The sequence below is a fragment of the Pieris napi genome, chromosome 2 (assembly GCF_905475465.1).
Source record: "Pieris napi chromosome 2, ilPieNapi1.2, whole genome shotgun sequence".
Taxonomy (NCBI): domain Eukaryota; kingdom Metazoa; phylum Arthropoda; class Insecta; order Lepidoptera; family Pieridae; genus Pieris; species Pieris napi.
This window is the reverse complement of record NC_062235.1, coordinates 9,538,479-9,552,608: the sequence shown is the minus strand read 5'-3', so window position 1 is coordinate 9,552,608 and position 14,130 is coordinate 9,538,479. Positions and strand designations below refer to the sequence as shown.

The window sequence follows — 14,130 nt, the reverse complement described above, 5'->3', positions numbered from 1 at the left end:
GTTTTCAGCAGATTTTTGCAGACTTTGCAAGAGATTTTGAAAAATTAAAAATTATTTCCATCGGAATCGGCATGAATTGTATTCTACGCAAAAATAAGAGTATGTCGTAATTGAAGTTTTAAATACTATATGCAATTTTCTTGTTTAATCTCTAATTTTGTAAAGCTATGTAAAACATAAATATTAATTCTTTATTAAAAATAAATGTCTCCTATGATTGTAGTTTTAAGTGTTGCAGTTTTGTGTTGTGTAAATAATAATAAATTCATTTAAAACAGCGCACATTAAACCATAGAGATGTGAGTCACAAAGAACATATTACAATGTAAAAAATAATAATAACTCAGTCAATACAAACCTCATTAAACGAATCCTAAATGTTTTTGAAACTCATCCATTGAATAATGTGTTTACATTAACATCAACATTTATTTTAAACATCAACGTTTATTAATTGTCATAAGTTAATGCATATTTGTTCATGTCAAATATTGAAACAATAATATTGAAAAATTTATCGTGAAATTATTTATCGCAATTATGTATTTGAGTGACGCGACGTTATCAATATGTATCGTAAATTTTTGAAAATATACAGAAATGCAGTTAAATCTGTGGTAGTAGTTTAAAATAAGAAACTATATTTTTTTTTAATTAACAGCAAACGGGCACGAGGGTTATCTGATGTTGAGTGATATGGACCGTCCATGGACACTCACATTGCCAGATGGCTCGCAAATACGTTGCCGGCCTTTTTATTTGTGGCGTCTTTTGTATACGTACAAAGATTTAAAAAAAATTGAAAACAAATATCTTAGAATAGGATGATATCTATATGAATTCAATGTTTCTTTAGAATTAAGAAGGGACCTTAACCAAAGGACCAAAACTTATTTTAGGTTTACATATGACATATAATTATATGTAATATACTGAATATGCATATAAAATTAGATATGACGAAAATGAGCACCAGACTATTTCATAAGAACTTACAGTAAAGATAACAATTTGTCTTATTATATACAATTGAACTACATATAGTATAAGCCTCTATAATATTTTACCAGAATTTCAATTATTATTTAAAATAACATGTAATTAGACGGCTTATAATTTTATTTTTATTATTATAATACAAATACGTTACAAATTTGTTTAGCAAAAAAGAGAAGAATTAAGAACTATAACACTACAATTACCACTGAATAACAATATAATTTATTAAACAATGAAGAAATATTTAAAATAGAAAGCAAAAATTATATACGAAAATCAAATCATCTTAAAGCAGGAGATATCTTTAGGTAAGAGGGAAATGATGATTGCATTAATTAAAAAATGATCTTATAAAACATGTTTATATTTTTGTTAGGATAAATAAAATATATGATAATTCCTGAATTAACAAAAACCAGTGTTCACAAGGTTCGTCGTAAAATACTCACCTATTAATATTTTAAGCACAGTCCGCGTAACACACATTTAACGCATAGTCCAATACGTTTCGAATTTTTCAGTACAACCCGGTAAAGAGCGAGACGAGCAGTACTCACGTCCAGAACTAACGAGCCCTCGGACGAAACTAGGGAGCTGAAAGTGCTCCGACCTATACCGGGCTAGAGCGAGATAGGTTTATCTGTTGGAAAAGGATGAAAGAGGGTGCAGAGGTGCGCAGGAAAGAATTAGATGTTTATTGTGGTCTACGTGTACGTGTAATAGGATAAGAGAAGCTGTGCGTGAGCTTTTTCGTAGTTTCGAGTGACAGCCGCCGTTAGCGTTTTCTTGGCTGAAGTTCCGTCACTTTAGTTTATCTTGGTTAAGATAAAACGGTTGCGGATGCTATTGTTTTGCCTTCCGAAATTTAAACAGCTTCGTTTGTTTTGATAATACATTCTTACATTTATATGCTTACATGTAGATACTTATTATTTTTTGTTTTGCACACACAAATTCAATACAAAATAAGCAAAATTTTAGTTTTTTTTTTTAATGTTTTCAGTTATGAAACTAATAATTAATAACTGGCTCTCGTCCTGCTTTTTTTTGACGTCAACTTTTACGATAGTTACATAATGAACAATATTCTTTACAGACTAGGATTAAAAAACTGCTCCGTTTACGAAATATGAACACTTTACAATGCAAAAAACTGTAACTTATTGTCTTTATTGTTAATATTATGATTTAACCAAATGCTTTTTCACATCACTTAAACCGTTTATCACAAAGTATCAATTGAACACAACTACATCCGTTTGAGACAAACATCTTTTAAAAAAGCTCTAAGTTCCAAACGACAAAGTTATTTCACGGTCGAGAATTCATACAATGGAATAAGGTGCGAATCTTCGCAGCTTCGATAAAAAGTCAAGGAATTAAAACGATTCAAGTTTTACAAATTTAAAAACTAGATTTAAATACAAAGGCAATGTGAATATTGCTGTCGTTAATGGTTGATATTATATTTGAGTTTTTGTTAGGTTGGAGTTTGCGTTTTGTTACAATTATTTAATACCTTGATTTATAGCTCAAATGAAAAGACACTGGACAATACAAGGGTGTATTGAGCCACGAAAGAAAGTAAACTTTTTATTTCTTGCCAGTTACATAAAGGCACAATTATGTCCCATAGCGAGAGAGCTTATTATGAGTGAAGAATAAATTCATACATACGGGCTAAATTACATTATCATATTTACTAACGGCAATTTAGGCCGAACATATGTATATAAAATTATATTTGTCAGAAAAAAAACGTAACTTCATCTAAAAAGTAATAAAAAATATAAATGTATTTAGTTATAGTCTAATAGTAATCTATATTTCTTTTGTTTCTGGAAATGTGTATGAACATATTATATCATAGATGCTATATCCCCTTTCTTTCTTCACTTGATCACAACACTTTTTAAATCACCCATTGCCAATTTGCATATTTGCACGAAACGTCTTTTTTCATGCACGACGCCTTTATTTACGTTTTAAAATACCCCATGTTGAAGTCAATGTTTCGTAAAGGCTATATTAAATGGTAAATGTTGTGTTCACAAAATACAGGAAAATAAATTGTATGTAGTTTGGCCCTTTCATCCAGTTACCTCCTGAATCGGCGATAATCGAACGCATAAAATTTTATATGCTACAGCTTTATCTGTTTATATTTTATACTAGTTTTGTAGAAAAAATATTCTCACTTCACTTACGAATTGTTATTTAATTAATACGCAGTCAACGGATGTTTTTGGTTGAAACTAAAATTATGTAGTTTTATTTCAAACTCTCGCTTAAGAATGAATAGTTTTGAATTTGAAATTTTTACTAAAATAAATATGAAAAGAAAAACTTCCACTATCCTTGGCATCTATTTCATTATATTTTTTTTTTCACAGGCAAGTTGGCCTTTTATGTCAATTTTAGTCATTTGAGTTTTTGAGTTTGACTTAACCTTACGAGCATGTATTACTTGTGCATAAAATCCATTGATGTAGTCAAGGTTCGAATCCTCTACATCGGGTTTGAGAAACGCACTGCGTTAACACAACCCTTATGAAAAATTTAATAATTTAATCGATCACATATATTTCAGTCAACATAATATTAATGTCCATTGTCTCGTATAAACAATACACTCCAGTCTTGACCAAGGAGTACTCCCTAAGGTGCTATAAGGCTATTGATTTATGGCCATACTCAATTCAATATATTGTGTTGAATTATATCCATGAATATAACATATTTACATTGTTATTGAAGCTTTTAAAATTTAATGGTCTATCGAAAATATTTTATTGGGTATATCATGGGTTAACATCTTACATACATGACGGGTTAACCTGGGTATATTTATGTGAATAAATAATTGTTTTCCGATAATTGTAATAATTAAAAACATTGAAACAAAAGACGTTCAATCGCGTCCTCACTATACCTATTAATAATAATGGGACTTGAAGCCTAAACTATATAAATAACAAATCAAATCAAAATCATTTATTCATTTAGGTAACACAATGTACACTTATGAAAGCCAAAAACAAATACATATTAAATGCTAAATGCTTCTAATTTTACATTTTACTGCCAGTTCTCAAATCAATGGCGTAGAACGGAAGAGAAGAACTGGCAATAAGCTCTCTGCCACTCTTTGTAATCGCCAAGATTTTAGATTTTAACAATGTTTGTTGACAAACAAAAGGAGTTAATAAAAAAACTGATTGACTGTTGTGGCTTCTTCACACCCCATGACTGCAGCAGTAAGCCTAGTTAAAAGGGCGAATTAACCCTGAAGTTCAAACCCCACTAATGGATTGCTTTTTTTTTGTTCGTATGGCGAAGTTACACATTGTGAAAAAATCGGCATGTCTTAAACCTAATAATTTAAGAACTACAGGTGTATAAAAGAAATTAATCAAAATCAGCAGAAGCAATCTCAGATCGGGACTGTTATTATTAACTGTTATATCTTAATAAACAACCATACAGCTATCAAGACCTCGTCCGATAGAAACAAAAGCTCTGTTTAAATAAAAAAATCTGCAGACGCTGAGAGCTTGTCGAATTATAAGTACTATGAAAAAAGACGTAAAGATTGAACATTACACGGGCCATTTCATTTTCATTGTGGCTAGCTGTTTTATGTGAGTAATAAAAACTCATGTCACGTTGGTGGCTTCTATTAATATGTATGAATTTCAGACACTTGGACGACATTGAACAATAAATTGGGGCTCGAAGGACGGCTAATTACAATCATTCAAAGTATATTATTAGAGATAATTAGAAATAGAGCGTGAAATACAAAATCGTTTTTCATGCCAACGCTAAGTGACGTTGAAGACCCATTGGTCTAGTGGTTAGTACCCCTGACTGCGAATCCATGGGTCCCGGGTTTGATCCCCGGCTGAGACGAACATCGATGTGATGAGAATTTGGTGTTGTGCTTAGGTCTTGGGTGTTTAAATATGTATTTATATGTCTATCTATCTATAATATGTATGTATATCCGTTGCCTAGTACCTATAACACAAGCTTCACCAGCTTTGCATGGGAGTAGGTCAATTGGTGTGAATTGTCTTAATTAAAAAAAAAAAGTATGAATTTTCAAGTTTCACTTCATATTGAAACTTTGAATCCAACTAATGATTTGGTTCAACTGCCTACACAATACAGGTCGAGTTATTCACGCGTGCCTCTACCTACGTGAACCATTCATCTATTGTTTTCGATTTCGTTGCTTTTATAAGGGTTTCCCGGAATATTTTCCTTGAAACGATTCAATATTTTTATACCTATATACTAGTTTCGTGTTGAATTTTTGAGAAAATATAGACAGTGTTGCACTTACAAGAGCAAATATTAAACTAGTGATGTACCGTTTACGGTATGTAAATTATTTATAATTTACATAGCAAATTTCAAATTCAGGCCAATATATAAGGACTTTATACATTTTATAAAGACTTTATGAAAGAAAGAAAGAAAAAACTTTATTATACACAATATACAAGATATTTAGATAAATTAAAGTGCATTGGCCCCCACACTAGGATTCCCTGTGTTGTAGGCAGCCAGTCTCTTCCTTTTGACACGTAAACAGTATTTTAAAAATTAAATTAATTAATTCTACACATTTATATTAAACCTATTTTTGCACGTTAAGAATATTTTCAGTATAAGACTAGGACAGGTTAACAAGATATCGTTTGAGATGTTTAGTAAATATATGTAAGTTCAATTTGAATTATTGAATTATTGTTAATATGAGAGGCCGTTCAAATATTATGTAAGCACTATAGGGGGAGGGGTAATTAATTATTTACAATTTTTTTACTTTTTTACACATATTAGTGCGGGACAATACAATGTGTGGGACATTGTCTATGCTTTAAAACGAAATGCATTTTCGAGGATTCCTGCAAAACATGAATACTTTTATGTACTTATTTTTGAATGCTTTGCTTACTTTCGATGACAAGCGGAGGGTGGGGGGGGGGGGTTAATTGCAGTAAATCTGCTTAAGTAATACTTGAACGGCCCCTGCTAACTATTTTATAATCAATAATCTAAAAAGTCAGAGTAATCCAGGTTAGCTTACTCGTATTAATACTGCAGTAGTACTCTGCTATATTTATTGTTTCTTTGTAATATATAATAGAATTGTCCATACACCTCTGGGAAATTTGCATATAGTGATCAATGGAATGGCTGTTAGTTAATGAGCATTGTAAGCTCATGCATAATTGCATTAAAACTATTTAATTAATATTAAAATTTTTATCTCGACGTATAGTGACCGTGACACTTGGATAGTCAATTGACATTTCTTAATGTAATTTACACTACTTGCATAATTGAGAGAAAATATCCCGATTACGCAGAATTTTCGAAAATAACCTTATTCATTATAGAGAAGTTTAGGTTAAGGCATGATAAACAAATAAAAAAATAACAATTTCTATAATTTACCAACTAATTTCACTATATTTATTATTATTCGAGTCATAAGCTTCTTTGATTATTTTTTTAGCTATAGGTTTATATTTAAAATGTATTTTCTTAACATTTGATTTAAGAAATAATCTATATATATAACTAGCGGACCCCACAGACGTTGTCCTGCATGACATTTCAAGCGATTTGGATATTAAACAAACTATGAAAGTACCGACTGCAGCACTATCTGCCGGACTGATTTGTGAATCTAAACCATCCAGGGTTCCACCCAAACGCATACAAAAAAATCATTCAAATCGGTCCAGCCGTTGAAGAGTAGTTCAGTGATATACACACGTACAGTAGAATTATATATAAATGTAAGCTACCCTATCTTTTAAGTTAGATCAAACTGCACACGGAATGCAAATTTGATTGAAATCGGTTAAGTAGCTTAGGAGTCCATAGCGGACAAACAACGTGCCGCGTAATTTATATATATATTAAGATAATACAAATTTTAAAACACATACCAAAAAGCTTATTATTTTACATTAGTACATAATAAAACGTTAACCGTCAGATCCTTTACACTTTAAAGTAATTCAATTAATTAGTAAGTTTGCTTTAATTAAAACTAAGATAATTTGTAACAATATTAGAAGTTTTATAAAAGCCCTCTGATCAAACTTAATTTTAAGCCAAGCGACAAATCCTATTAAGTCAAATTAATTGGATGAGAACTAATTAATTAGCTAATTCCGCACTTCATTAAATATATTGCTAATATAGTAATTAGATCATATTTGTTAAGGTCGCTTCTATGGCTTAGTGGTTAACACAGAAAGTTTTGTTGGCTAGCTTGAGAGTCTAGAAAAAAAATACATAGACAAAGAGCATACAGTAATATTATGTTGGTAAAGCGCACGATTCTCAGCCCATAGGTCGTGAGTTTTATACTCGGTCGGGCACAAATAGATTATTATACGCTGAACATTCTTATAAAAACATATACTATTTTAATATTAAGAGCACCCTAAATAATTATTTAAATGAATTATATAGGAATGTTAATTAATAGCTTTTGTTACAATTAAGTTTTAAAACTACAATCACAGAAGCTAAATAAACTACTTCCTAAATAAATAGAGATAAACTTGTCCACCCAATTAGCGCCGATAGTCAATACAATTCACTTACCGAAGTTTATCTTAAAGCTAAATAAACATCACAAATAAGACAAGGCTTTCTTCTGCGAAAAGTCTTTGTTAAGACTAACATCTTCAAGTTCAGAAAATAACAGTATTTTACGAACATACTATAAATAACGTCCTATCATGTTTATACATTATCAAAATAATACAGGAGTGATAAGGACAAAGCATGCGATAACAATAGACATTAAGCTTGAAAATTGCTGAATAAGAGGCAAAATAATGTAGACAAAATACTTTACATCATAAACATTCTTTCGCATGGAAGCTTCATGGTAATAAAACTGAAATAAAAGTATTTCAGATACTTTACATTTATATTTCTATCATCTATTTATTACTAGGAGTGTGCCCTTGGTAAAGTCCAAATCACGCCAGTTCTGTCTGCACTGTACCAATCTGCCACGTACTACCAGCTGTTTTCTTAATCTGATCTATATGTTAACGTAAAATTGTAAACACCGTTAGATTGTAATCTATCTCGCGAGATTATAAACTGTCGAAAGATTGTGAACCTCAACGAACTGCTTACAATTTAACGTATTATTATTCGGTAGTTATATGAAATTGTTGGGAAGTAAAATTAATCTGTAATTGACCAAAGAAGTTTGAATGATAACTAAGTTAGTGTAGTACAATCTACCGAATAATAATACGTTAAATTGTAAGCAGTTCGTTGAGGTTCACAATCTTTCGACAGTTTATAATCTCGCGAGATAGATTACAATCTAACGGTGTTTACAATTTTACGGTGACATATACACCTTTTAAATTGTTTTCCTGTATTCCGTTTATTTTATCTTGGGCACCAGCTTAATACTTTTACGCTCCATTTTTCTGTTTCATGTGCCCCACCCATTTCCACTTAAGTTTATTTATCTTTATCTGCTATCTTAGTTATTCTTCTTAATGATGTATTCTTTATTTTATCTATTGCTTTCTTCCCTATCATCATCGATCTTTGATACACCTTTAGTGTTGTATGCTGCGCTTAACTGAGCGCCTAAGTTTGAGATCCATATGTATATACGGGTACTACACAAGTATTGAAAGCTTTCTATTAATTACCATGCTTGACTTATTATTCATGACTTCTCAAAACGCTGAATAGATCTTCCAAGCTTTTGTTATTCTTGTGTCAACTTCTTTAATTGTTGCAACGGTCATAGATGTCTGACCGAGGTACAAGTGAACTCATGGTGACATATTCTCTTCTTAATTTATGTCCTCTTATTTATATAACCTAAATCAGCCATTAAATACCGTTTAAAAAAGTCTGCTACAGGCAGAGAATTCCACAATTTAAATCGTAATCCAAATGTAGAAACTACCACCTCTTTCTATCCTGTGCCACATAACTGATATAGAGTTCCAATATTAATTAACCTAAAATGAACATGTAACACTGCATGATAGAAAACCGTGGTTCAGACGAACAAATAGTCTACTCATATCTTCTATTATCAAGAGATATTAAAAGCCGTCGCATCGATCAGTAACACGTTTTATTTTATAGTCACAAATAGAACGAAGTTTAAACTTCAATAACATTCAACCACATATAAAACGTATCAAGTTCAATTTAGTAAACGTTAGGCGATTGATAGCATCGATTGAATTTTCTGTATCAATTCCACGGATCGAATAATATTTATAATATTTTCGTACATCGTACAGATTATTGAAGGTTTATTATTATGTTTTTTTATTATTTAGGTTTTAATTCCGGAAAAGCGAACAGTCTCTATGCAGTAAAATGTTCCATAATTTGGTATGTATCAACTTAAAACGTAGGCTTAATAAAATAACATATTAAGGCGAAACTTTATTAATAATAATTATAATTGACGGAAACTTATAGCAAGGTTAGCTTCAGCTCAAAACTCAAAAGAGCCGACGCGATGAGTACAATAACATTCTATATTATTCAGCAGACACGAAGTATGACGTCCTATAATGCAAGAGAATTTTACATGAAAATTATTCATGGCACGTCACCGACATGCAGACATTGTTATTGCAAACAATCGATACATATTATCACGTTTTTACCTTTATTTCGTAGTATTTTAACAACGAAATGGAAGGCATTATGTGTAATTTTGAACAATTTTAAGCGCAATTTTAATAAAAGGTTGCTTGGGTAATAGGAGCATATTTCGTATATCACTTGATAATTTGACGCTTTAACTAAATAACTGATTCTTTTTCATCGCAATATCGAACATAATTTCACTGAACGAGACGAATAAAAATGTGTAATATAGGCTTCAGCGAGCGACTCTCAACCCTGAGGTCGTAGGTTCGATCCCCGGCTGTGCACCATTGGACTTTCTTTCTACGTATATGTGCGCATTTAACATTCGCTCGAACGGTGAAGGAAAACATCGTTAGGAAACCGACATGGCTTAGACCCAAAAAATCGACGGCATGTGTTAGGCACTGGAGGCTGATCACCTACTTGCCTATTAGATTTTAAAAATGATCATGAAACAGATTCAGAAAACTAAAGCCTAGACCTAAAGAGGTTGTAGTAGCGCCACTGATTGATTTTTTTATTTTAATCGTATTTTAAATAAAGATATGTCAATTAAATCAGGAGGACACAACTTGTCAAATGCTGTCTAGGCGTGGTCGCTAAAACGAAATAGAGGGGCCCTATAGCCTAGCGGTCTTATTAAGTGGCAGCTAGGTGAGGGATACCGGGTTCGATTCCCGGTTCGAGGGCACGTTTTAATTTAATTTGTTCACGGCCTTTGGGAGGGCTGTGCGGCGAGTGCCTAAACCGTACATGGAGGACACGGTCGAATTTCTAAAAAGACAAGCACGAATTATAAAAAATCCTATACTTGACGCTGGCTAATGCACAAATCGTGCCAGAGCCATTAAAAAAAAAACGAAATAGACTCGCATATTTAGAGTATTGGATTTAACATACAGAAGTCATACACAGCTAAATCGAAAAGAAGTCGCAGCACTAAAAAACAATAACTATGACTTACAACTATTTAATAGTTTTATGGACATACATTTGTTTGTTGTTGTTTGCTATAATCGTATTAAATACAGTTAGGTAAACTTGATATGATATCGTGACAACTCATCATTACCCTTTAAGCGCTTCAAAACACGATATTCCTACTTTGAATACACATTTCTAACATATCACGAAATTTCAAAACCCCGATAATGATTTTTTATATAAATCATATAAATTATTGTTTTCATAGTACCTCGTCTAAAAATTATTTGTACAATTGGATACAGTTTTGTTCAAAGGTAGTTTTTAGTGTATAGTATGAAATATAAGTAAAAACTTGTTTCATAATTTTCTCTACATCTGTAGCTAGGCAACGTGCTTTAATTTTACCGTCAGAATATCTAAAAACGTTAATGCGCACAGGTACGATGTCGAAAATACATATTTTTTTACTACTAATTGCTAACACAATTCTACTATTCTAATAACGAAGATATTTTTAATTCAACAACAACAATTACAACGGAAATATTCATTATTAAAATAACATTTTTGAATATTTTAAATATAAAATATTTAACTATAAGTAAACATTTAATAAAAGTGTTTTAAATAATGAAATTGTATTTTTTTCTTATTAAAAAAAAATCGAACGAATAGTTATAATCACATTTTTGAAACCACAGCATTTGAATACGCCTTTCGGTAACAGACTTTGCTCGACTGTAAACTCGCCAAATTTGTCACCGAAGCACGCCTTAGTTCAACTGAAAAATTCATTTGTTTCTGCCCCTTTTGCATAATTAATCTCATTGTATGCATGTTTTCAGTACTAACAAGAATGCGTCAGTAATTAAAGATACCATTTAAATTACCTTCGTTTATAAAGATGACATATATGTTTTTATAAATAAGCAAACTTAGACGGGTTCGTAGGATCTGATAAAATGTTACAAAAACAATATTCTTTAATTTCGACTTAATACAAGAATATATCGACATTACATTTCTGTACTGTATAAATACAAATTAAAATAATAATCCGATCTGTTAAAAATTTAAGTAGGTAGAAGAAATATGAGGATGCAACTTCATATATTAAAACTTTTCGATGCTAAGGGTCGGTGACAATCTATGTAACCTATGAGAATAGACAACAAAGTGAACGTGGGTTTCCAAGATTTACGGCTGTTACGGACAGTCCCAGCTCGGTCGCGAGATTTATGGCGAGTATGGTCACCGTCCCGAATGCTGATTTTTAGTCCCCTTGTGGATTCACCATTTCTAATTTGTAGGCTTTCAAATCATGCTTGTATGCAAATGGGTCCGTTAATCTTTATATAAATTTTACTGCTGTTTGTCCACCTTTGTGGTTTAGTTGATAACTTCACGCGTCCTAGGTTTGATTTTCGGCTAAGCATTTATTTCAGTTTGGTATAATGAGGTGAATTATTTTTAAAAATTATGATTGAACATACAACGCAGAAATGTGTCTGTCCAATTATGGGTATGGGGCACAAAACATGTTTCTGTGTAATGTTCCTCACTTAACATAATTTTAACACATCAAAGATTTGTTGTGACTACGCACGCTGTAAAGCACGCGAAACGTCGGATAAATTTAAAATTATGTTAAATAGTTGTAAATTTATAATAATACATAACTTCAATCCGGTTAAACAGTTTTTTCTTTAAATGTGTAAAGGTTATGTAAATCAAAGACAATACTACATCACAGATTTTTGTCATCAATCCGTTAAGGTGATTAAATGGTAGTGCCTAAGCAAATGTCATACTTGCTATGAATTTCCAACCACTTCAGTGATCATAACCAGAATAACGAACAAAATGGTCGTAATCAGTACTGGTGATAATTTTCGAAATTAAAATTGCTATTCACTTTCTAATCCAGATAATTTTAAAAACAAGTGTGATAGTTTTCAGTTATTTGATACGGAAAAATGGTTTCTCAGATTGCATTTTAAGTTCGAGTTACAGTTTTTAATACTGTCCAAAAAGAATTGTCAAACTTTGTTTTCCAAATTTAAATTTAACGCTATTTTCAATAAACGGAAACTGGTTAATCTAAAAGTGGAAAGCAAAAAGCGATCATCACCTTAGATTTAAATTAATTCAGGAAAATCTATCTCGGAACGGAAATATCGATTTGGATTTAATTTAGAACGGTCAACGGAACGTTCATTTCTGAAAGCCAAGCTTATTTCAGTAGTTAGCATATTTTGCTTTGAAAGAGTTTTCTCATGCAATTAAAAAAAATGAGAAAGCTAAATCTTTTGATTTTTATTTCTAAATAAAAAACAAATAACTTAAAAACATTTTATGGCGCGTTAGATTTATATCATGGGTTGAGTAGTTTGTAACTATAATTGTTTCGACTTTGTATAGAAAGTATAAAAAAGCGTTCATAAAGAAATAATAAAATATAGATGCAAAAGTATATTTGTTTGTCCCAATTGAACATTTCTACAATATTGCTAAAACAGAAACGATTATACTTTCTATATAAATATTATAATTATAATTTATATGATATAATCACGCGAGGTCAATACTCGTATGACACTGATTACATTAACGTACGTTGCTTCGTTGCATTCCCTACCAGATGTGTATCAAATTAGGATTTATAATAAGCACTTCTCTGTACATGAAACAGGTACTTGTACTAATTGCTACTCTAGTTAAGATGAGCATAAACACTTTTTGGCTATGAGTAGGTTTTGAAAACTGAAAAAAAAACCCGCTTTTTATCTACGAAACATGTTTTTAAATTAAGAAAAGAACATTGCAACGAAATATAATAGGTTTTGAGTAGAGGTAAGAACTACACAAAGAATTGTCTATTATCGTCAATTTCAATTTCATTTGTTAGCTATAGTCTATTCATAATGTATGTAAAATTTTTGTTTCTTTTTTGTCCTGTAGCGTAGAGTATAGTAGGTTTTGTCTTTTAGCATTAATAAAAAATTATCAAAATATATTTATATTCCAAGTCATTCTAAACTTAAAAATTACATTACTATTTAAAACATTTTTTTTATTATTTGCACGCATGCTAGGGTTTTCTGCCATTTTGCGTCAAATCACATTCTTATTTTATCATTTTATTGACTAACTTCGGCTTCATAAAATACAAATAAGTTTCGTTTTTATCGCTATCTATGGGCAGATTTGTTTGACTAGAAAAGCTAATCTTATGATTTGGAGTATTCAACCATATCAATAATATGTAGGAATGTATTTTCATGTGCTGACCATTTTGGCGTGAACCTCATTCGGCTAAAAGCAACCGCGTAGATATTTCGTCTGTCCTTCTATTGGTACTTGAAGGGTAATGACCTGAATAAAACATGTGACTTTCGAGCGTAAACTAGGGTAAGAAGGTTCGAATTTTTACCAACTGCGAAGGAAGGTATGAAGCGACGGAGTTTAATATGTTATCGTAGAGTTGTAAATACAGCTACATATACAATCAGTTAG

General features: G+C 31.2%; 1 protein-coding gene across 1 annotated transcript in view; it reads right to left on the bottom strand.

Annotated features, from left to right (window-relative positions):
- The window catches only part of LOC125058323 (spondin-2), a 30,680-nt gene extending 29,076 nt beyond the window's left edge, over positions 1-1,604 (bottom strand). The window contains exon 1 of the mRNA XM_047662391.1: positions 1,449-1,604. The gene's annotated coding sequence lies outside the window, so the exon portion shown is untranslated. The remainder of the gene's footprint in view (positions 1-1,448) is intronic.
- Between the last annotated feature and the right edge of the window lie 12,526 nt (positions 1,605-14,130).